Here is a 27,134-nt window from a genome sequence, read left to right as displayed (position 1 = left end):
AAAATGACATGGCTAGTGTAAATAAGGATCAAGTAGAACTTTAATAAATAAAAATATAACTGAAACTTAATATCTGTTGGATATATGTTAGCAGATTCTGAGAATAGAATTAAGAATTAGTGATTTGAAAGATAGATTCGTGAAATTAGCCATAAGCAGAAAGGAAAAACATGGAATCTATAGGAGACAAGATTGGAGACCCACAGAATCAGATAATCTAATATATTTTTTTTTTTTTTTGCGGTATGCGGGCCTCTCACTGTTGTGGTCTCTCCCGTTGCGGAGTACAGGCTCCGGACGCGCAGGCTCAGCAGCCATGGCTCACGGGCCAAGCCACTCTGAGGCATGTGGGATCTTCCCGGACCGGGGCATGAACCCATGTCCCCTGCATCGGCAGGCGGACTCTCAACCACTGCGCCACCAGGGAAGTCCTGAAAATGTATTTTATACAGCATTCCATTGAATGGAATAATCCCTGAAAACTGAGTAAGATCTCCTCAGGTGAGGATATGTGGAAAGAGAATTTTGAGCAGAGAAAATAATATGAGGGGAAAAAAAGCAAGTTTGAAAAAACTCTTTTTTTTCCTGAGTGTGGATAGACAAAGAGGCAAAATACCATTAATGCAATGAATAAGGATAATGGTGGCAGAAAATGTGACAGTGAGAGATTTTACATTAATATATTATCCTTAAAATAATAATTATCTAAGTCAACATTTTCAAAAGCTGTTCTGCTGATTAGAAAGGGAATTCAATATGGTAAAAATACTTAGGAAGCACTTTATTTTCTTTCTCTAAGATTTCACAATGACAATAGCCTATAAGTTAAGGTTTCTAAAACTTATTTATTAGTATTCTAGTTCAATAGTATTTACCTTAGGAAAATCTGGTTTGGTTATTGCATACCAGATAATTCTTCTGATTCTCTAGGTTTTAAGTAATATGTTTAAATTTTGATGAATTAAACATTAAAACACTCATTCTATTTTTTTTTTTTTAGGTTTTATGTGATGGTTTATGAATTACAATTTTACTGAAGACAAGACCTGAGAAGCTGTGTCATCTGAACTTAGGTCATTGAAGTCTTGTTAACAGATGTTATTTGCAATGGTATTGTTGTTTTCATTTTGTAAAGGTATTATCAGAGTGAGAATTCTACAGAAAGTGTACACAGTCGAGTTCATACAAAGTTCAATGCTTATAATAGACCCACTCAGGAGACAAATGCACATACTATGTATTTATCTGAGTCAGTACTATTTTATGGCCATGTGTTTCTATAAGATGAATAAAACACACAGGTGTGAATTATCTCTCCTTCTCCAGTGTTTGATAGTTTGAAAAAAAATTGAACCAAAGGGGTGGCATTTTTTCCTTTCATTGCAGCTAATTTTCTTTTAATTACATGTAGTAAGCTTGACAACTCAATTCTCCACATGCTTATTATTTATTATTACAACACTTTCATCTTCATCTTCCCTTGGAGAAATGGGTTTATGCGGTTTGCCCAAGTCAATATGAATTTGGAAGTTACGATAATTAATTCTATGCTTTTATAAAATATTTAAATATTTTGAAAAACACTGAAAACTTTCAGATAATTTTAGTACTTTTTGCTTTGCTAATTAATCATACCATTTTGATACTTAAGAGAAATGCAAGAAAATGGTCACGTCCAGTATTAATGTGACAATTATACCAAAGTTTTTCTTTTAAAGGTTATTTTCTCCTACATAGTTTGATAACCACATCCAACTCGTTTTGTGTTTTTGAATTATATTCCACCATACTTACCTTTTACTATAAGCTGAACAACTAAAAATGTCAACACTTTAAACCACAAAACCACATGAGATATTTTGCCTGGAAATTTGCTTTTATTAAAAGTGAAAGCATGGCACTTCCCTGGAGGTCTAGTGGTTAAAACTTCGCCTTCCAATGCAGGCAGTGTGGGTTCAGTCTCTCGTAGGGAAGTTAAGATCCTGTGTGCCTCAGGGCCAAAAAACCAAAAATCATAAAACATAAGCAATATTGTAACAAATTCAATAAAAACTTTTAAAATGGTCCCCATCAAAAAAATCTTAAAAAAAAAAAGTGAAAGATTTTCTCTTTATATCATTAGAAAATATGCCTCATATTAAAAGAGTAGAAAAAATGTGTCAGGAGTTTCTCTTTCACTCAGGAATTGCCATGGGAAAGTAAACAATTTACTTAAATTTATCTTGGAATGAAGGCTTTATGGAGTTTATATTCATCTCAAAGCGAGGTCTTGATATCTCAGAGTACATTGTTTTCATTAGCAGAGTTCACTCACCTTTCAGAAGAAAGATTTTAGACATTTTGGAGACAATAAATGGCCATTCACTTAAATACAATATTCCAGCCACTTGAAGCTAATTGTCCCCAAAGCATTAAATTCAATAATTTTTGCTATATTAAACTTCCTTATTGAACAAGCTGATATTAAAATACCACTAAGTATATTCACCTCTGTACAAAGATACAACTTCTTGACCTCTAAATCTTTCTGATCATAATATACAACTGAGAGTTGAATGACTGTCCTTGCTCCAGTCAAGTTCCGATTTTCTTTTATCTCCTTACTCTTCTCTCTTAATTTTATCTAAATCAAAGATTATGTACAAATTATGTTTCATTGAACTACTTAAAATTAATCTTTGGAAATACTTGAATTCAGGATTAATAATAATTAAGAGACAGATGTGCAGTATCTTACATTAACAGATTTTTTATAAAAAATCTATAATTTTTTGGATATATTATTTTTAAGGCACAATCCTAATAATAAATGACTTCAAATAATATCCTTCAAAATATTTTTGCATAATATTTAGTAAACAAGGAGTAGGAATTATGTTTCTTGTGAAATCTGGCTGCTTTGCTGTAAAATCTCTTGGCTATTTCTGAGATAATTAACCCTGTGAAGAAAGTGAAAAACATCTTGCTTTCTGGGAGTACTGTTTTGTGTTGTTTTGTTTTTTCCACAGATTCCATCATTGGCCTTCTCTTATTTTTATTATCTTGTTGTGACTTTCTCCCTTTCATTTTAAAAATATAAGTTGTAATTCAGGGCAATTCAATTCTCTCTCATGGTTTAAACTGCCATGTATACATTGATGTAACAAATCATAGTTCTATCACTTCCTCCACTGTGCCACTTACTGACTCCTAAATTCAAGAACTAATCCTCAAACTTGCTTTGTTTAATCTTCATTTAAGGGGAACATAATGCTAAAAATCTGACAATTATTTTAAAGCATTTCTCTCTTCTCCATTACTCAAATATTACGATTTATGCACTATTGTTTCTCATTCTGAGTGTTTCTCCTATTTATCTTCTCCTTTTGGTCTCACTTCTATAATCCAGTTTGGGTCTTCATTATTGTTTGCTTTGACATGTATAAAAGCCACCAAATAATTTTCTCTGCTTCCAGTTCCTTCCTCTCTCCAGTTAATCTATTAAAGACTACTAATGTTATATTTCTAAAATATGGACCTGATTATATTTTCACATGATAATTATAAAAGAGAAGATTTTAATGGCCCTTTAATATCTGGAGTAAATATTGTTAATCTTAAGCGTAGCCTATATTGTCTTCTATATTCAGGCCCCAAAGCTAATGCTCTATATACTGATATTTCCCCCATCAATCCATTTCAATTAACCTCTAGCAAGTTCAGGATAATTGCTATGTTTTGGTCTCATGCTTCCATGCAGTTGATGATATTTTATTTTCTACACAAAGTATTTTATATATAAACATATAATTCTACCCAACATCTCAGGTCATACATTATCTTTGTAAAGCCCTCCCCTTTTTTTTTCATAGAATTAACTGTCTCTCCCTATGCTTTCATAGCATTTGTGTATAGCCTCTCTAAAGCACTCATCACAAAATATTGGTGAGTTAATTTCTTTTTTTATTTGTGGTAGCAGGGTTTATATATTATTCATATTCATAGTCTATCACCTTAACACAATGCTTACCAAAAATACACATTTATTTCAATAAAAATATATTTAAAAAATTTTTAATCTCATGAGAAGTCTTGACATCTAAAGATAGTTACTGTTTATATTTCTATTCAAATGCTTTCTAAATGGTAATAGATACAAATGCTGTTTGTAGTGAAAAAATGTATTCTTCATTTAGCTAATAAAACCATAGCTACTGCCTAAATTACTTAGCCTCCCTCAAAGTTTCTGAGTACAAACCAGTAAACAATTAGTAAATTAATATATTAAAATGTACAATATTTTGTCATATCCTAACAATGTCATTGTTGAGTAAAAGTATATTGCAGAGGAGTAAGTGAAGGAGGGCAAGAGTGCCAGTATGTGGTTAGATATTTTGGGTGAGTAGGCCTCTGGTTAGCATTCTAGACATAGGAAATATTTTAGTGTGCTGCCTTGTTTCTGAAGTTTCTTTTTCTTCATTCAGTTCAGTATACCCTGGCCCTCCATTCAGTTCAGGACACCTAGGCCTTGGTCTCCCTGGCTAATGCAGCTTAACTAAGCTCATAAAAGGTGCTATCATTTTTATCAGTAAAGCTACCTCATTTCTTCCTTTTCAGAACAAACTTATAAGGACATCGAATTAAGAGTCAAAAACATGGATTCTTAAAGCATGCAGTAGACAAGAACAGGAAGTAGCACAAGAGCTACTTCCCAATCTTTTAATATTTACAAAATGTCTTCGTAAGCTTGAATGAGATGTAGATAGACAGATAAAATAATATATAAATATGTAACAAAATAATCTGACATTTAATATGCAAAGTTACATATGAATATAATTAGTTATAATTGAAAAGTATAAAGGGCTTGAAGCAGTCTTGTTATTTCAGAATTTAAGTTTAGGTTCTTCTAAAATATTTCAGAATTATTGGAGAGATTTCAAATGGATAGAACATTTCCAATAAATTAATAATTATCCAAGAAATGTGAACTGCAATTTACAATGACTGGAAATGTTTTAGCACTTTTTCTTAAACTCTGAAAAGCCTTTTAAGTTATTTTGTGTCACTCTTTGTACTATTTTTAAAGATATTTCAATTTCATATTTATGCTAATGAGATTTCAAATATAAGGAGCTCTTCAGTTATTCTTATTGTTTCATTACTATTTTCTCTATCTATGGCAAGAGAATGCACACATACTTAACAAAATATTTACAAGTTCCAAACGTATGGTGCAAAAGGTTGATTGAACAAAGGCAAATTCTAAAAGATGTTCCTGTATTCTAAGTGTGACCTTAAAAGCGACTGACCTCTTTTCAGTTTAATCGTAATGCATTAATTGTCTTATTGTTTTCTTTCCATAACATTTTCCATTTTCGTTTTGAAAGTAAGCATGTTTTCTATAGTAAGTGAATGGGAAGAGGAGAATAAAGGAAAAAATTTACAGTATCTCTTTACCTAACTTCTCCAAGTCTACTCTCTTAAAATAATGAATCTAACAGTTTGGTGTGTATGTACCTATACTATACCCCATAAACATATAAAACATATACATGTTATCTATCTACCTAACAAGGATTCTTATTTAATGTTTAATGAAGCACAACACATATGTGTAAGATGTTTAAAAATATACAACTCAATGAATTATGACAAGCAAATACCCATACGACCATCACCCAAACAAGAAACAGAACATGGATAGAGCCCCTAGAAGCTTCCTCCTGCTCTTATCAATAACCATCTTTAGCCACATTCCAATGCTAATTGCTACGCTGATTTCTAAGACTATATTTTAACTTTCTCTGTTTTTTAGGAAACTTATCTAGCAATATTTATTAATAAGTATGTATATTTTTGTGTCTGCCTTCTTTTGCTAAATATGTTTGTGACATACAGTTGTTACATAGAGTGATGTTTTATCAATTTTCATTGTTGCTTTTTTATTCCACTCTATGATATACCACAACTTAATTATTACTCTAATATTCTTGGATATTTGGGATGTTTCTGGTTTGGGACTTCTTATGGGTTGAATTGTGTTCCCTCAAAATTCATATGTTGAAGTCCTAACCCCAATACATCAGAATGTGATTTTATCTAACAATAAGGTCTTTACAGAGGTAATCAAGTTAAAATAAGGTCATTAAGAAGGTCCCTAATCTAATATGACTGCTGCCTTTATAAAAACTGGAAGATTGGAGACAGATACACCCACAGGATAAAACCCATGTGAAGATGAAGGCAGCAATCTGGGTGATACTTGTATAAGTCAAAGATTGCCAGAAAACCACCAGAACCTTGGCAAGAGGCATAGGAGAGATTTTCTCTCGGAGCCCTCAGAAGGATGCAATACTGCCAACACCTTGAGATCTTGGAGTTTTAACCTTCAGACATATGAGACAATTATTTCTGTTGTTTAAACCATCCAGATTGTGGCACTTGTTATAGCAGCCCTAGCAAACTAATACAGGACCACTATAAATAATGTGACTGTGAACATTCTTGTATCAGTCTTATTATATGCATAAACATGGATTTATATTGGGTATATAAATATGAGGGCAATTGGTGTGTGACAGGGAATTTTTGTGCTCAACCTCAGCAGATAATGCCAGTTTTCAAAATGTCTGTGTCAATTTACTACAAGGCGTGTGAAAAGATTTCCATTTCTTTCTATCTTTAATACAACAAGGTATTATAATGTATTTAATCTTAGACATTTTGATGGATGTTTTTCTGTGTATCATAATGATTTTAATAAAACTGCCATAGTTACTAGAAGGTTGAATACTTTTTCATATTTTTATTGGACATTTCATATATTCTTTTATGAAATACCTTTTCATATTTATTGCCTATTTTTCTTTTGTAATATTGTTCTTTTATCATATTGTGAAGATTCTCTATAGAGTCAAGAAATGAGCTCATTGCCTGTTATATATCTTACATTTTACATTTACATTTTAAGATATATCTTATATCTTCTCCTTATCTATATCTTGCATTTTCATTCTCTTAATAGTTTCTTTCAATGAATGAAAGTTTTTAATTTTAATGTAGTCCAATCACTTTAAGAAAATAAAACAAAAATTGTCAGACTCCCAAATCCTAAAAATAGTCTCCTTTTGTAACTTATAGAATATTATTTTGTGTTTTGCATCTAGCTTTTTCTTTCCTGTGTGATATATAGCAGTGATCAGATTTCATCAGTTTGCATATGGATATCTAATTTGCCTAGCATGGTTTAATACAAAGCTTTTTGTTTTAAATCAAATTTTCATATATGCATGGCTCTGTTTCTGGATTGTCTAATTAGTTCCAATTTTCTATGTGTGTATTCTTGTACTATAAAAAGCTACCTTCATACTATAGCCTTTTAATGTCTTTAAAATAAACCTTGATAATCAAGTTCTCAGAAAATGTTTCCACCTTCTTCAAAAGGGCCAAAAGGGCCATACCAATTCTATTTTTGACTTTTTGCATCTCTATAAATTTTTGGAAACATCGTGGCATTTTACAAATACTCACACACACTCTACTGAGATTTAATTCCTACCAAGGTGAATCCATAGATCACTGGTAAGAATTGATAGCTTTACAATATCGAATTTACTAATTCATGAACAAGGATCTTCTCACAGTTAAAATTTTTAATTTTTTTTTATGAAACTTCATTGATAGTTTCTGTGTAGAGGTATTGCACATATTTTGTTTGACTTATTAATTGAAGCTCTGTGCATTTGATGTTATAAATGGTAACTTTACTTTTTATTTCATTATAAATATTTATCTGTACACACAAAATATTTTTCTATTTAACCTGCATTGAGAAAACATGCTAAAAATCACTTAATTCTAATAAGTTAACTGCTTAATATTTTTGCATAAAAATGATTTCATCTGCTACTTGTGGAAAAAATTTTTTTTGAAAACTTTAAGTCTTTAAATTTGGGTTCTTTATTTTTGCCTCCTCACTGATTAGCATATGCAGTGTGAGGAACAGTAGTGTTGTTAGAGGGTACACTTGTCTTTGAACATTTCTTCTTAAGTAAGATATTTGCTATTTACATTTTACAGATATTCTTAATCAGAGGAAGAATTTTCTCTCTAACTTCTACATAGTTAGTAGTTTTAATCACAATTAGATGTGAAATTTATTAATCATTTTTCTGCATCTATTCCCATAGTTATTTGGAATACAGGCATACCTTGTTTTACTTCATTGAACTTTATTGCACTTCACAAATACTGTGTTTTTTACAAATTGAAGATTTGTGACAACACTGCATCAAGCAAGTCTATCAGCAGCATTTTCACAACATTTTCACTTAGCGTCTGTCTTACATTTTGGTAATTCTTGCAATATTTAAAACTTTTTTTATTATTGCACTTGTTATGGTGACCTGTCATCAGTGATCTTTGATGTTACTACTGTAATTATTTTGAGATGCCATAAACTGTGCCCATATAAGAAAACAAACTTAACCAAAAAGTTTTGTGTATGTTCTGACTGCTCCTCCAATCGGTCATTGCCCCATCTCTCACCTTTTCCTTGGGCCTCCCTATTCCTGAAACAAACAATATTAACATTAGGCCAATTAATAACCTTACAATGACCTCTAAGTGTTCAAGTGAAAAAAAAAAGAGTCCCACACATCACTCACTTTAAATCAAAAAGTAGAAATGCTTAAGCTTAGTGAAGAAGGCATGTTGTAAGCCAAAACAGGCCAGAAGCAAGGTCTCTTGAGCCAAACAGTTAGCCAAGTTGTGAATGCAAAGGAAAAGTTATTGAGGGAAATTAAAAGTGCTACTCCAGCGAACACAGGAGTGATAAGAAAGCAAAACAGCCTTATTGCTGATATGGAGGAAGTTACAGTGGTCTGGACAGAAGATCACACAGCCACAGCATTCGCTTAAATCAAAGCCTAATCCAGAGCAAGGCCCTAACTCTAATCCATACTAGGAAGGATGAGAAAGGTGAGGAAGCTGCAGAAGAAAAGTCTGAAGCTAGCAGGGCTCAGTTCATGAGGTTTAAGGAAAGAAGTCATCTCCATAACATAAAAGTGCAAGGTGAAGCAGCAAGGGCTGATGTAGAAGCTGCAGTAAGTTATCCAGAACATCTAGTTTAGATCATTAATGAAAGTGGCTACACTACACAATAAATTTTCAATGTAGATGAAACAGTCTTTTATTGGAAGAAGATGCCATCAAGAACTTTCATAGCTAGAGAAGAGAAGTCAACGTCTGGTTTCAAAGTTTCAAAGGACAGGTTTACTCTTGTTAGGGGCTAACGCAGCTGGGGACTTTAAGTTGAAGTCAATGAGCATTTACCATTCCAAAAATCTGAAAATTATGCTAAATCTACAGCCTGTGCTCTATAAATTAAACAACAAAACCTAGAGAACAGCACATTTGTTTACAACATGGTTTACTGAATATTTTAAGCCTACTATTGAGACCTACTGCTTCGAAAGATTTTTTTAATGTCACTGCTCATTGACAATGGCACCTTGTCACCCAAGAGCTCTGACGGCGATGTACAATGAGATTCATGTTGTTTTCCTGCCTACTAACACAACATCCATTCTGCAGCCCATGGATCTGGAGTAATTTCAACTTTCAAGTCTTATTATTTAAGAAATACATTTCATAGTCTATAGCTGTCATAGATGATGATTCTCTGATGGATCTAGGCAAAGTAAATTGAAAACCTTCTGGAAAGGATTAACCATTCTAGATATCATTAAGAACATTTATGATTAATGGGCTGAAGTAACAGTGGCAACATTAACAGGGGTTTGGAAAAAGTTGATTCTAACCCTCATGGATAAGAAGGAAGGGTTCAAGACTTCAGTGGAGAAAACAACTGTAGGTATGTTAGAAAGAGCATGAGAACTAGATCCTGGAGATGTGACTGAATTGCTGCAATCTCAGGATAAAACTTTAATAGTTGAGGGGTTGATTCTTATGGATGAAACAAGAGAGTGGTTTTTTTGAGATAGAATCTACTCCTAGTGAAGCTGCTCTGAAGACTTAAAATGACAACAAAGGATTTAGAGTTTAGGATTACATAAACTTAGTTAATAAAACAGTGAAAGGATTTGAGAAGATTGACTACAATTTTGAATGTCCTCCTGTGGGTAAAATACTATCAAACAACACTGCAGGCTACAGAGAAATCTTTGGTGAAAGGAAGAGTCAACTGATGTGGCAATCATCATTGTTGTCCTATTTTAAGAAACTGCCACAGCCACCCCAACCTTCAGCAACCACCACTCAGATCAGTCAGCAGCCACCAACACGGAGGCAAGACCCTGCACCCACAGAAAGTTTATAACTCACTGAAGGCTCAGATGACAGCAATTTTAGCAATAAAGTATTTTTAATTATAATATTACACTGTTTTTTTAAACATAATGCTATTTCCTACTTAATAAACTACAGTATAGTGTAAACATAACTTTGTTTGTGACTCACTTTAAGGTGGTATTCACGTTATAGCAGTGGTCTGGAACTGAATCCACAATAACTCTGAGGTATGCCTGTATTTTATCTGTATCTTAATCTTAATTTAGTTACTTTGCTTTGATGTATTTTCTAATTTTGAAGCAAACTTCTTTTCTTGCAAAAATCTAATTTGGTTTGTGTTATATGTGTGTGTGTTTATGTGTATATGTATGTTTGATTATACATTTTATACACTGTCAGATTTGATTTGACAATTTTTTTTTAGAATTTTCGCATTTATATTCAGGATTGAGACTGGCCTTTAATTTTCTCCCCCATTTTTTAAATCCCTTTCAGCTTTTGTTGTCAGAATTGTATTGAGCTTATAAATTAAATTAGGCAATGTTTTCTCATTTCCTATTCTATTTAAGTGTTTCTGTGTTTAACATTATTTAGTCCTTAACTATCTGAAAGGAGTCCCTGGTGACATTATATGTGCCTGAAATCTCCTTGAGGAAAAGTTTTTAATAATATATTCAATTTCTGTAATCTCTCCAATTTTCACTTTCTTGTATTGTTCAGATATTCTATCTTTCCTTCTGACAGTATTTATATAGAAGTGGACATTTCACCTAAATTTTCAAATTTACTGATATAAATTTACTTATGATATCCATTTATGGTCATTTTAATTTGTACTGATATCCCCTTTTTATCACTTTAAGGGTTTTTTCTCCTTTATCTTTTCTCAATTTTCCTTCATTAGGTAAGTGTATGCCTTTTTGAAGAAACAACATTCTTTTTTGGTATTATTTTCTTTTATATCATTAATGTCAACTCTAATTTTTATAATTTCTTCCATCTTTTATGATGTTGAATTTGCTTATCCTTTTTTGAGACAAATATTAATGCATTTTAATTTTTTTCTAATGTATGCATTTAATTCTTCAAATTTTTTTGAAGCACAGCTTCAACTCATCATATGCTTTTAATATGTTGTGTTCTGTCATAATTTATTTTAGAATATTTTTTAAGTTACAATGTGAGCCCTTCTTAGAACATGATATTTAGAAGGGTATTTCCTTTGCAGAACATAAAAAGACCCTCTGTTTTTAATATTTAGCTTAACTTCATCCATAAGTTTAACTGTACTCATAAGACGTTCTTTTTTTAAAAAAAATTTTATTGGAGTATAGTTGATTTACAATGGTGTGTTAGTTTCTGCTGTACAGTAAAGTGAATCAGTTATATATATATATATATATATATATATATATATATAATGTTCTTTTTGATTCCATTCCTTAGAAATATGTTGAGATTCTTTTTAAAGCACCACACATTTTAATTAAAATATGATATGTTAATGTAAACAGTAGTGGAGGCATTCTCTAGCTATTGAGCTCATGCGGCTCAATATGAAATAAACAAACAACCCAATCCAAAAATGGGCAGAAGACCTAAGCAGGCATTTCTCTGAAGAATATATACAGATGGCCAACAAACACATGAAAGGATGCTCAACATCACTAATCATTAGAGAAATGCAAGTCAAAACCACAATGAGGTACCACCTCACACTGGTCAGAATGGCCATCATTAAAAAATCTACAAACAATAAATGCTGGAGAGGGTGTGGAGAAAAGGGAACCCTCTTGCACTGTTGGTGGGAATGTAAATTGATACAGCCACTGTGGAGAACAGAATGGAGATTCCTTTAAAAACCAAAAATAGAACTACCATATGACCCAGCAATCCCCCTACTGGGCATATACCCTGAGAAAACCATAATTCAAAAAGCAACATGCACCCCAATGTTCACTGCAGCTCTATTTACAATAGCTAGGACATGGAAGCAACCTAAGTGTCCACTGACAGATGAATGCATAAAGAAGATGTGGCACATATATACAGTGGAATATTACTTAGCCACAAAAATAAATGAAATTGAATTATTTTTAGTGAGGTGGATGGACTTAGAGTCTGTCATACAGCATGAAGTCAGAAAGAGAAGAACAAATATCATATGCTAACAAATATATATGAAATGTAAAAAAAAAAAAAAAGGTTCTGATGAACACAGAGGCAGTACAGGAATAAAGACACAGACGTAGAGAATGGACTTGAGGACATGGGGAGTGGGAAGGGTAATATGGGACAAAGTGAGAGAGTTGCATTGACATATATACACTACCAAATGTAAAACAGATAGCTAGTGGGAAGCAGCCACATAGCACAGGGTGATCAGCTCAGTGCTTTGTGACCACCTAGAGGGATGGGATAAGGAGGGTGGGAGGGAGATGCAAGAGGGAGGAGATATGGGGATATATGTATAGCTGGTTCACTTTGTTATAAACAGAAATTAACACAACATTTTAAAGCAATTTTACTCCAATAAAGATTTTAAAAAAAGATGGGCACAAATATTAGTTTGAATAGGGAAATGGGAACACTTTCTCTGAGCTCAAAAAGGCAGACTCAAAGCCATGATTATGGCTGAACAGTTATTCCAGAGTATAGGTGTAGGAGAGAAAAATTAACCTAATGACCCACATGTAAAACAGACCATAACCAAGTGAATGAGATTTGAGGTTAACAGAGAGTTATCTTCTAAAATAAAGGAACCAGGTTATGACCGTAAGAAATATGTATTTGGTTTCTACCCCCAGCTCCTGCTCAGAGCTCCTAAAACCACTGTAATTTCCTAAATGATAAGAATGACAGGAGAATCTTTTGCTATAATATACGCAATAAAGATGAAAGGAGAATCTTTTGTTATTCATATCAAGGCCCTTTCAACAACATCTGAGTTTGTTAATGAGGTGACGTCTGCTAAGCTCCTAAGGATAGGGGGCTGGTTATAAGAGGAACCAATCAGATGATTAGAGGGTTGGAACTTTCATCCCCACCCTCCAACCTCCATGTAGGGGAAACTTACTGGAGGTTGAGTTAATCAGCAAAGACCAATGACTTAATCAATTATAACCTATGTCATAAAGCCTCCATTAAAAACACTTACTAAAGGTATTCAGAGAGCTTTCTGATTGGTAAACACAAGAAGGTGCTGGGATGGTGAGACTCCTAGAGAGGGTATGGAAGCTCTGCATCCATTCCCCATAGTTTGTCCTATGTATCTCTTCCATCTGGCTATTCCTGAGTCATGTCCTTTATGATAAACTGGTAATCTAATAAGGAAAAAATTTTCCTAAATTCTGTAAGCCACTCTAGCAAATGACTGAACCTGAATAGGGGGTCATGGGACCCTCCAATTTGTAGCCTGCTAGTCAAAAGCACAGGTTACGACCTGGGCTTGAGGTTGGCATCTAAAGTAGAGTGGGGATGGGGCACATCTTGAGCCCTTAACCCATGGGATCTTACACTATCCTTACGTAGATAGTGTCAGAATAAATTAAATTGTAAGACACCTATCTGATATGGCAGAATTACTTGGTGTGGGGGAAATTCTATACATATTTGGTGATGAATATTGTCTAAAGTGAAGTATTCTGTGAGTTGAGTATTGACAGTAGAGGAGAGTAGAAGGTGTTTTCCCAAAACAAAGAAGCATCCATAAATGAATAAATGATGCAACTTATTTACAAATTTCATATGATGCTTCAAAAAATTGATCTTTTAAGATAATTCCATGAATAAGTTGATCATTTTACTCATTAGAATCAAAAGTTCATTTTTCTAAAAGTTAAAATAATAGACTCCATGATAACTACTATTGTAAAGTCAGTTAAAATGTTCAAACAAAAATTTTTGTAGTGAAAATATGAATGCAACTTTGGTATATCTTGGCACGATGAGAAATGCCATGTTCTTACTAAATTAATGTACTTTGAATTGGTTGTGGTACAAACATAATTTGTTGCATCCAAAACATGACATTCTACCAATAAACACTGGAGTTATTTTCAAAGTGTAAAAATATATTATGTATACATAAAACAGTTGAACTACAATTTTTGTGACACAGCTAATATTGAAATATATATTTGCTAGTTTACATTTTAAATAAAGAAAAATAATTTAAACTATTTTATGAAAAAGAACCACATTTTATTTAGAATTAAGAATAATAAGTCTCTTTGGATTAATATATACACCATTAAATGTCTGAGCAACACCATTAGATAATTTGCCTATCTCTAATAATGATAGCTAAAAAGGAATCCAGGGTCTTAATAAATGAGTAGATTTATGCCAATATTTTGTGGCTGATATTGGCTTCAAGCTCAGCAGGAAGATAGCATTTTGTTCATTCACTAATTCAAAAGTTAGTTATTGAACTACTAACATATTCCCAGTACTGGGATAGATTTTGGGGACAAAACAGTGAACAAAACAGACAAAAAGCCATGTTCCCATATCTCTGTGGAGCTTATACTCTAGTGGTTGGAGATAGACAAAAAGCACACAATGTGTAAATGATATAGGATAGTAGGCAGTAAATGCTCTGAAAAAAAATAAAACATAATATGGGGATTGGGTGTGATTGAGCATGCGCAGTTTGCAATTTAAATGGAGTAGTCAAGATAGGGTTAATGAAATGTTTGACATTTAAGAAAAGGATTGCAAGAGGAGAGGGAGAGTTCCATGAAGATAGCTATGGAAGAGTGTTCTAGGTAGAATAACAGATGTTTACAGTTGCTTTATTCACAATTACCAAAACTTGGAAGCAACCAAGATGTCCTTCAGTAGGTCAATGGATAAATTAACTATAGTACATCCAGATGATGGAATATTATTCAGTGCCAAAAAGAAACTGAGCTATTAATCTATGAAAAGATATTGAGGAACTTTAAATGCATATTACTAAGGGAAAGAAGCCAATCTGAAAAGGCAACATACTGTATGATTGCAATTCCATGACATTCTGGAAAACGCAAATCTGTAAAAACAGTAAAAACATCAGTACTTGCCAAGGGCTATGGGGTGGGGACGGATGAAGAAACGGAGAGTGGAAGAATTTTATGGCAGTGAAAATATTCTGTATGATACTCAGAACTCAAACAGTTGCTTCATCAAAAGTAGATCATAATGGTAGGCTCCACATGCCCAAGGACATTATCAGCAGACACACACAGAAACCCGAATGGAACTGACTGGTGAAGATCTGTCTCTGTCAAAGCAGTCCTATAAAGCTGTAAAGAGGAACCTGATTACCCAAATGTGTAGATACCAAGGTAAGGAATCAAGGACAATGAAAACTCAGGTAACTATGATATCACCACAGGAAATTAATAAAGCTCCAATACTCACCCTAAAGAAATGGAGACCTATGAACTGTCAGGCAAAGAATTCAAAATAATCTTCTCAAGGATGTTTGGTGAACTACAAAAACATACAGACAACTAAGCAAAATTAGGAAAATAATGCATGAACAAATGAGAAATTTGACAAAAAAATAGAAACCATAAAATAAAACCAATCAGAAATCTTAGAGTTGAAAAATATAATTACTGAATAATTCAATAGAGACTTTCAAAAGTAGACTCAACCATGCAGAAGAAGGAATCAGTGACCTGGAGAATAAGACATTTAAATTTTCTGGTCAGAGGGACAAAAAGAAAAAAAAAAGTAAAGAAAAGCTGCAGGATTCATGAAACACAATGAAAATAAATAGTATTTGCATTATGCAAATTCCAGAAGGAGAAGAGAAAGAGAAAGGTACAGAAAGTATATTTAAAGCAATAATGGCTGGAAACTTCCAAAACTTGGGAAGAGAAATAGACTTTTCTTCTCTTATAGAGTTAGTTTAAATAAAACTTAAACTAAAAAAATAAGGCAATTTAAGAAAATAGTAACCAATAAAAAACAGGGGTAGCTATATTACTATCAGAAAAAATAGACTTTAAGTTAAAAATCCAGATCCAGGGACTTCCCTGGCGGTCCAGTGGTTAAAACTCCATTCTTTCACTGTAGGCGGCACAGGTTTGATCCCTGGTTGGGGAACTAAGATTCCACATGTCATGCTATGTGGCCCCCACAAAAAAAATCCAGGTCACTTAGCCCTAAAGGACACCAAATAGGTTGAACCTGAATAGGGCTATACCAAGACATTATAATTAAATTGTCAAAAGTCAAAGACAAAGAAGGAAACTTAAAAAGAAGCAAGAGGAAAAAAAAAAAAAAAGAGAGAGAGAAAGAGATGTTACATACAAGGGAATCCCCATAAGACTATTGTCAGATTTCTCAACATAAACTTTCCAGTCCAGGAGAAAATGGAATGACATATTCAAATATTGGGGGAAAAAAAACTGTTAACCAAAAATTCTATACTCAGAGATAAAGAAGGGATAAAGAATTTCCTGAACAAACAAAAGCTGGAGAAAAATCATTATCACTAGACTTGACTTACAAGAAATGCTAAAGGGAGTTCTTTAAGTGGAAGTAAAAGGACATTAATTAACATCATAAAAACATAAAAAGTTAACACAAAATTCACAGGTAATGGTAAATATACTGTTAAAGTTAGATTCTGTAATATGTTATTAGTGGTGCATAATACTTTTATGACTCCAGTTTAAAAGTTAAAAAATAAACGTTATAAAAATAACCATAACTGCAATACTCTGTTGTTAGTTACACAATATTAAAATACATAAATTGTACCAGCAATAACATAAAATGTGAGGAGAAGTAAAAGTTTAAACTTTAGGAATGTTGTTGAACTTAAGTTGTTATCAGCTTAAAATTGGGTGTTACAATTTTAAGATATTTCATGTAACCCTCATGGTAACCACAAGGGAAAACCTTATGGCTATTACATAAAAGAACATGATAAAGAAGTCAAAGTATACTGATACCAAAAGACATCAAAACACAAAAAAAGACAGCAGGATAAGAAACAAGGAATAATGGATCTCAAAACAACTAGAAAACAATGAACAAAATGACAATTGTAAATCACTGTTTACCAATAATTACATCAAACATAAATGGATTAAATTCTCCAATCAAAAGACAAAGAAAGGCTGAATGGATAAAAAAAGCAGGATCCAAAAATATGCTGCCTACAGACACAGACTTTAGCTTTAAAGACACACAAACCTACAAGGAAGGGATGGAAAAAGACATTTTAGGTAAATGGTAACAACAACAAAAAGCAGGGTAGCTATACTTATATCTGACTTTAAATGAAAAATAGTAAAAAAAGACAAAGAAGGTCATTGTATAATGATAAAGGAGTCAATCCATACAGAAGACATAACAGTTGTAAATATCTAAGCACCAAACATTGGAGCACCTAAATATATAAAGAAAAAAATAACACAGCTCAAAGGAGAAATAAACAGCAATACACTAACAGTTGGGGATTTTAATAACCCACTCTCAAGAATGGATAAGTTATCCAGACAAAGACAATAAAGAAACAGCAGACTTGAAAAATACTGTAGAGCAAATGAACCTAATAGACATATAGAACATTGTATCCAGCAACAACGGAATACATATTGTTCTCAAGTACACATGGAACATTTTCTAGGATAGACCAAATGTCAGGCCACAAAACAAGTCTTAGCAAATCAAGAAGACTGAAAGCATACCAAGTATCTCCTCTTATCACAATGGCATAAAACTAGAAAATAGCAAAAGGAAAACTGTAAAATTAAGCAACATTCTTTCGAACTACTAATGAATACAAAAAAGAAAAAATTAAAGGGGAAATTAAAAAGTTTCTTGACACAAACAGAAATGGAAATACAACATACCAGAACTTATGGCATTCAGCAAAAACAGTTGTAAGAGGAAAGTTCATGGCAATAAATGCCTACATTAAGAAGCAAGGAAACAATCTAACTCTACACCTTAAGGAACTAGGAAAAAAAGAACAAATTGAGCCCAAAGTTAGCAGAGGGAAGGAAATAATAATATTAGGGCAGAAATAAATAAAATAAAGAATAGAAAGACAATAAAAAATATTAACCAAACTAAGAGATAAACAAAATTGACAAACCTTAGCTACACTAAACAAGGGGGAAAAAAAAAGAGAAGACTGAAATCAACAAAAGTATAATGAAAAAGAGAACATTACAACTGATATCACAGAAATACAAGGAAAATAAGAGGCTACCATGAAAAACTATACACCAACAAACTGGACGACTTCTTTGAAACATACAACCTACAAAGGCTGAATCAGTAAAAAAGAGAAAATCTGAGTAGCCTAATTACTAGTAAATAGATTGAGCCAGTAATCAAAAATCTCTCAATGAATAAAAGCCCAGCACCAGATGGTTTCATTAGTGAATTTTACCAAACATTTAAAGGATTAATACCAATCCTTCTCAAAATCTTCCAAAAACTTGAAGAGGAGGGAACATGCCCAAACTTATTTTACAAGGCCAGCATTATTCTGATAACACAGCCAGATAAGGACAATACTAGAAAATAAAACTGTAGGCCAATATCCCTGATGAATATAGATGAAAAAAATCTCAACAAAATCCTAGCAAACCAAATTCAGCATCACATTAAAAGTATTATTCATCATGATTAAATGAGATTTATTCCTGGGATGCTGATGGTTCAACATACGCAATCAATCAATGTGATATATTGTATTAAAAGAATGAAAGAATAAAAATGATTTCATCATCTCAATAGACAAAGTATTTGACAAAATTCAACATCCATTCATGATTAAAACATTTAAAAATTAGGCATGAAAGGAACATATCTCAATATAATAAAGGACATATATGACAAACCCACAGCTAATATCATACTCAATGGTGAAATGTTGAAAGCCTTTCCTCGAAAATCAGGAACAAGACAAGGGTGTTCCTCTCACCATACCTATTCAACGTAGTACTGGAAGCCCTACCTAGAGCAATCAGGCAAGAAAAAGAAATAAAAGGCATCAGAATTGGGAAAGAAGAAGTAGAGTTAACTCTACTTTCAGATTACATGGACTTTATATATTTTAAAAATCCTAGAGACTGAACCAAAGAAATTGTTAAAACTAATCAATGAATTCTGTAAAATTGTAGGATATAAAACTAACATACAAAATTCACAGTGTTTCTATACACCAACAAAAAAATTCCTTAAAAAAAGAGAAATGATCACATTTACAATAGCTTCAAGAACAGTAAAATACTTAGGAGTAACTTTAACCAAGAAAGTGAAAGATCTCAACTCTGAAAACAAGACATTGATAAAAGAAATCAAAGAAGGCACTAATAAATGGAAAGGTATCATGTGTTCATGAACTGGAAGAATTAAATGTTAAAATGTCAATGCTACCAAAAGATATCTATAGATTCGAGGCAACTATCAAGATTCCAATGGTAATTTTTACAGAAATAGAAAAAACACTCCAGGGACTTCCCTGGTGGTCCAGTAGTTAAGACTCTGCACTGCCAATGCAGGGGGCACAGGTTTGATCCCTGGTCAGGGAACTAAGATACCACATGCCACATGGTGTGACCAAAAAAAAAAAAAAAAAGAAAAAGAAAAAACACTCTAAAAGTTTATGTGAAACCACAAAGACCCTGAATAGCCAAAGAAATCCCAAGATAGAAGAAAGCAGGAGGTAACACATTTCCTGATTTCAAGCTATATTATAAAGTTATAATAATTCAAACAGTATAGTACTGGCATAGAAACAAATAGACCAACAAATCAACAGCCCAGAAATAAACTCAAGTGTATATGATCGACTAATATTCAACAGTTGAGAAAAGACAGTCTGTTCAATAAATGGTGCTGGGAAAACTGGATAGTCACATGTAAAAGAATGAAACTTGACACCTATTTTACACCACTCATAAAAATTACTTGAAACGGATTAAAGACTTAAATGTAAGACATTAAACTCCCAGGAGAAAGCATTAGAATAAAGCTCCTTGACATGGGCTTTGGTAATAATTTTTGGAAATTACACCTAAAGCATAAGTAACAAAATAAAAAAGTGAGACTACATCAAACTAAAAAGCTTCTGCACAGCAAAAGAAACCATCAACAAAATGAAAAGACTACCTATGAAATGGGAAAAAAATTTTGCAAACTTTATATCTGATAAGGGGTTAATAATAAATATATAATAGCAAAAAATCAAATAATCCAATTAAAAATTAGGCAAAGGAAAAGTGAGTGGACATTTTTTTCAAAGAAGATACACAAATGGCCTACAGGCACAAGCATACCATGGAGATATTGGTGGTTTGGTTCCAGATCACCACATAAAAGCAAATATCACAAAGTATGTCATACAAATTTTTTGGTTTTTCAGTGCATATATAAAAGTTATGTTCACACTATACTGTAATTAAGTGTACAGTAGCATTATGTATAAAAAAACAATGTACATACCTTAATTAAAAAATACTTCATCGCTAAAAACTGCTATCCATTATCTGAGCCTTCAATGAGTCATAATCTTTTTGCAACAGTAGAATCAATGATCACTGATCATATCACCACAACAAGTATAATAATAATGAAAAAGTTTGAAATATATGCGGGAATTACCAAAATGTGACATAGAGACACAAAGTGAACAACTGCTGTTGGAAGAATGGTGCCAGTAGAGTTACTCAATGCACTGTTGCCGCAACTTTCAATTTGTAAGGAATACAATATCTGAGAAGCCCAACAAAACAAAGCACAGGAAAGCGAGGTATGTCTATACATGAAAAGATGCTCATCATCACTAGTCATTAGGAAAATGCAAATTAAAACCAAAATGAGATATCATCTCATGCCTGTTAGAATGGCCATCATCAAAAAGATAAGAGATAATAAATGCTGGTGAGGATATGGAGAAAAGGGAATCTTTATGCACTATTGAAGGGATTATAAATTGGTACAGCCACTGTGGAAAGCATTATGGAGGTTCCCCCAAAATTAAATATAGAACTACCATATAATCCAGCAATTCTACTTCTGAGAGTATATCTAAAGGAAATGAAAACAAAAACTCGAAAACATAGTGGAACCTTCATGTTCATAGCAGCATTATTTACAATAGCCAAGACATGGAAACAACCTAAGTGTCCATCAGTGGATGAATGGATAAAGATGTGGTGTATATATACACAAAAGAATATTAGTCAGCCATTAAAAAAAAAGGGGGAAATCCTACCATTTGTGATAACATGGATGGACCTTAAAGGGATTATGCTGAATGAAATGTCAGAAAGAAACAAATATTGTATGATCTCACTTACATGTGGAATAATAACACACACACACATCCAACTTATAGAAAAATAGATCAGATTTGTGGTTACCAGAGATAGTGGGTGGAGGATAGGGAAATTGGAGGAAGGTGGTCAAAAGGCACAATCTTCCAGTTATAAAATAAATAAGTACTAGAGATGTACAACATGTTGACTATGGTTAACACCACTGTATGACATCCAGAAAAGTTGCTAAGAGAGTAGATCCCAAGAGTTCTCATTACAATGAAAAATTTTTTTCTCTTTTTATTGTATCTATATGAGATGATGAATGTTAACTAAACCTACTGTGGTAATCATTTCACACTATGAGTGAATCAAACCATCATGCTATATACCTTAAACTTATACAGTGATGCATGTCAATTATCCCTCAAAACTAAAAAAAAAAACTAAAATAAAAAATAGTTTAAAATAGTCTCTGAAAAACATATATACATTTTTTTATGTAGATAAATAAATATATATACATATATTTTTATATGTAATTTTTATATAATTATGGAGTTTCTACATAGCTTTTCAACATCTCCTTTTGATCCTCTCCCTTTAAAATCCTATGTTCCAGACATATCAAATTATTGACACATGCTGAATGTAACATGCTATTTTCCTCAGTATTTTTGCAGAGATGCTACATGTACCTAAAACACCTTCTACTTTCCTCCTCCACTCACCCACATTCATCTGGCTCATCTTTGATTCCTATAGTGCCTAACTAAAAAAAAAAAGAATATATTTTTCTATATTCCATTTTCCAATTCACTTTTTATAGTTTATTTTGGTATCAGTGCTCACTGATACTTGGATTATCCATGAAAATACCTGATATAAATTACTTTTAATACCAAATAAATATAAAATGAATGGGAATATAGAACTACATCTTATGTATTTCTTCAAAGTGATAATTTAAAATAAATAGTTCAGAACTGAAAGTGAATATTTTGCTCACTTTTTTCAATTTGCTGGCCTGAGCCCTCATTTCATTTAAAGATTAAAAGCCATTTTCACCTCTCCCAGTGTCATTAAAAATAAATTAATATTTGTGAAGTATATTTTAACATTTATTTCAAATTAAACCTAAAAAATTGTAACTAGTAGAAATCCAGAGACAAGAGCCTCATTTTCATCATGTATCATTAAAAGGAGATTTCACTTAAGAAAACAAAAATAAATACACAGGCACAGACACACATGTACACACGCAAAATAAAAGAATCTGATATCATTGGTATGGCCTTGACTCAGACAACCATTGAGGAAGTTTCAGGACCTTGGAAGTTCACTAAAATGCTGCAGCTTTCCCATAATACTTGCTCTATCAATGTAGTCAATTTTTCTCCTAAAAAATAGAAATAATTCTCAAAATATACTAGATATTTGAAACTAAATTTTAGTGTTTATTAAATGCCAACAAGGAAAATAATTGTTAAAGTCATTATGAAACACCCTGCTTAAGAGGAATTGTTTCTAAGATTATAGATTCATTTTTACTTCATAGACATGTGATAAACCTGATTATGACTGAGGTCATATTTTAAGTCAACAAAAGGAATTTTCAATACAAATACTGGCCTGTAATCAAATGCTACCTTCTCAACCAAGTCTACTCAAACCACCCTCCTCCATATACCCCAAATTCTTAGCCCTTAGCCTGTTCTACTTTTCCCCATAGCACTTTGCTTTCTAATATCCTACAAAATTTATGTACTTGTAATATATATTTTTACTTATGTTTCCTCACTGGTATAGAAGCCTCAAAAAGGAAGGAAATTTTGTCTATTTTACTTCCTGATGTAGCTAAGAACAATATAATAGCGCCTCTGAATAAAATTAGGGCAAGTCAATCAAATTAAAGAATAAAATAGCAAAAGGGATTTTCTCTTGGTTGAAATCTAATATAATAAGCAAACAGAACTGTACTGATCCTATATCATGTCACAATTTAAACTTCTCTGTCATTAGAACAAGCCATCACCACCCATTACTCTACATCATCTTAACACAGCAGCAGAAGTAACTGTGTTTAACATGTCCTGGTTTCTGCACTTCAGAATACCATGGATTTACTACATCAGATACCTAGGTCATTTCATTTTTGTTTATTTTTACTATGAATTCTAAAAGTTTAATAGTAAAACCTACAGGTATAATATGTATGACTCCTTCTAAGATCCTCAAATTAAATGAAATTTTTACCCAGAAAATTTTAAAATATTGAAACTTATCTTTTTCTTGTTGAAGGTATCTTTGATTTATCAGTTTTAAAACTGTAATGAAGCAAAAAAATTACAATTATAGAAGAGGACCAAGATTTATTATTTGCTCTTTTTGATATGATGGATAGAAAATGAATCTTAAACTATAAAAAATGCATAATAAAATTACCAAAGTTTTTATGCTTTCCAAGCTAATAATTAGAAGACTAAAAGAACATCAGTACTTGATAGATGGAATAATCCTGTTATTTACACGTCAAGGTTTGTTTGACTTTGAACAGAAACAGTGTTGTTGATGGCTGTGCTTAAACTGTAATAAATATGCCACCCATGTTTCATTATTGAAAAGAAGCAAAATATGCCTGTGTTTGTTGGTTGGTGCATTTACTTTTTTTCTGAGAATTTTCCAGACATTTTACATCTTACTATTAACTCATTTTGAATATACTGCTTTGATTTGAAACACTAAGTCTTTCATCATAAGCCAAAGTGAGATTTATACAGATGAGATAAATATTTCCAAATATTACCTCATGAAAGTATTAATATCATAAAAAATAAAGGTGGGCATTGGTATGCTTCATAATGTTGAAAGTGGTGATAAAGTTCAACATTAAACTTGATAAATATTTTTTCTCACATATGGAATATAATTAAAACAAGATACATTTGCTGCTATATTCTGCTATTAATAAAATGGTGGCAGGGATAGAGGTAATCCATGAGCTCAGCATGTGTACTTCCAAGGCCAACCTAGCTACAGACAATGCTGAGTGCCCAATATGAGAGCAGCAGAAGCCCACACTAAGCCCTCGATATGGCACCTTTATCCAGGGGTGATCAGCCAGCTATCTTGTAGCCAGTTAATTACACTGTACAGCTTCTGTCATGGAAGTGATTTTTTTTTTCTCGTTTGAATAGGCATTTACTCTGGGTATGGATTTGATTTTCCTACATGCACTGCATTTGCCACAACTACCATCTGTGGACTTACAGAATGCCTCATCTACTGTAATGGTATTCCACACAGCATTGCTTCTGATCAAGGAACTCACTTCACAGAAAAATAAGTGCAGCAATGGGCCCATACTCTTGAAATTCACTGGTCTTACCATGTTCTGCACCATTCTGAAGCACCTGGCTTGAGAATGGTAGAATATCCTTTTAAAGACTCAGTTACTATGTCAGTTAGGTGACAATATTTCGCAGGCCTGGGGCAAGGTCTCCAGGAGACTGCATGTGCTCTGAATCAGTGTCCAACATATGGCACTGTTTCTCCCACAGCCAGGATTCACAGGTCCAGGAATCAAGGGATGGAAATGGAAGTGGCACCAATCACTATTATCCCAGTGACCCACTAGCAAAATAGTTGCTTCTTATTCCCATGACTTTATGTATTACTGACCTAGAGCTCTTAGTTCTAAAGGGAGGAATACTTCCACCAGGAGACACAACAGTGATTCCATTGAATAAGCAGTTAAGATTGCTACCCAGCCACTTTGGGCTTCTCATGCCTCTGAATCAACAGGCAAAGAAAGGAGTTACTGCTGTGGTTGGGCTGATTGATCCTGACCACTAAAGGGAAATTGCACTGCTACTCCACCATGGAGATAAGGAAGAGTATATCTGTAATAACAGGAGATCACTTAGGATATTAGTTTTACCATAACCTGTAATTAAAGTCAATGGAAGACTACAACAACCCAATTCAGACAGGACTACTAAAGGTCCAGACCCTTCAGGAATGAAGGTTTGGATCACCCTTACCCCCATCCCAAGTAAAGAACTACAACAATCTGAGGTGCTTGCTAACTGTAAAGGGAATATGGAATGTATTGGATAATACATAATAATAATGGAAAAAGGCAGTTTATAAATACCAGCTATGACCACGTTACCACTTACAGAAATGAGGACTGTTACTTTCCTGAATATTTCTTCCCTATTTTTTATGAATATGCTTGTGTTTGTGTGTATGTGTATGTCTGTCTACCTACCTATCTAGTAAATACCTTTGTTTTTTCCCTCTTTTATTCGCTTATCATATAACCTAAGATGTACTGACTTTACATCACATTATTTAAATTACAGGATATCAAGGAGAAGAGTAAACATTACCCAAGAACTTTTCATCCTCTGCTGTGCAAACGGTTAGTGTGTTTTCAGTTGTACACAGGATAGTTGCATCATGTTAAACAGAAGTATGATATTGTCATTTTCTTTAGAGATTAAGTATGGTTTAAGGAAGTGCATATGAGTATCAAGTTGACAAGGGGTGGATTCATCATGACTAACTTTATGTGAACTTGGCTAGGCCATGGTCTGTAGACTTTGGTCTGTAGATTACTATCCTGAATACGGGTGGACTTCATCCAATTGATTGAAGCTGCGACAAAGTGAGAGAGTGTCAGGGACAATATATACACTACCAAATGTAAAATAGATAGCTAGTGGGAAGCAGCCACATAGCACAGGGAGATCAGCTTGGTGCTTTGTGACCACCTAGAGAGGTGGGATAGGGAAGGTGGGAGGGAGGGAGATGCAAGAGGGAAGAGATAAGGGGATATATGTATATGTATAGCTGATTCAGTTTGTTATAAAGCAGAAAATAACACACCATTGTAAAACAATTATACTCCAATAAAGATGTTTAAAAATTTTTAAAAGGAGAGAAAAGAGGCAAAGCTCCCCTTAGAAAGAGAGAATTTGCCTCCAGGTTGGCTTCAGACTTGAGCTGCAACATTCACTCTTCCCTTGGTCTCCAGCCTGCTAGCCTACCCTACAGAGTTTGGGCTTGGTATTATGTAAACCAATTCCTGAAAATAACTCTCTCTCGGCATACACACGCACACACGCACACACGCACACAGTGCATACACACTCTCTATTAGTTCTGTTTCTCAGAGAACCCTGATTAATACAGGAAGTTGTCTCTATTTTATGGATAAAAAAGAAGAGGATGAGAATGAGTTGATTGACTTGCTTCCAATTATCTATTCAGCCTCGCCTCCCGGCAAATTACCCCCAAATAAGTTCCAACCCCAAAAAGCCATGCTTCTTCATGCTTCTGCAATTTTGTTCATTCTGCTACCATTCACTGGAATGTTATTCTGCCATGCCTCTGGAAACCTAATTCTCGCCCTTTAATGTTCAGCTCAATGTTTAATGTTCAGCTCAAGCAGCACTTCCCAGCATGGTTCCTTGACATCTTCCCCGGTAGTCCAATCTGGGTTACTTGCCATTCCTATAGAATGGCAATCTTTTGAAAACTGTGCCCTCTCCATTA

The 27,134-nt window shown here is 33.2% G+C and overlaps 1 protein-coding gene and 1 non-coding gene across 2 annotated transcripts in view; one reads left to right on the top strand and one right to left on the bottom strand.

The window, feature by feature from the left end:
• The window catches only part of LOC125963493 (WAS/WASL-interacting protein family member 3-like), a 303,322-nt gene that overhangs the window by 9,422 nt on the left and 266,766 nt on the right, over nucleotides 1-27,134 (bottom strand). The window lies entirely within an intron of this gene.
• On the top strand, nucleotides 19,772-19,844 carry TRNAG-GCC (transfer RNA glycine (anticodon GCC)). Its single transcript has one exon. It is a non-coding gene; the product is annotated as a tRNA-Gly (tRNA).

Source organism: Orcinus orca, chromosome 2 (assembly GCF_937001465.1).
Source record: "Orcinus orca chromosome 2, mOrcOrc1.1, whole genome shotgun sequence".
NCBI classification, from domain to species: Eukaryota; Metazoa; Chordata; class Mammalia; order Artiodactyla; family Delphinidae; genus Orcinus; species Orcinus orca.
The sequence above is the reverse complement of the archived record's forward strand: the minus strand, read 5'-3'. Positions and strand labels throughout refer to the sequence as shown.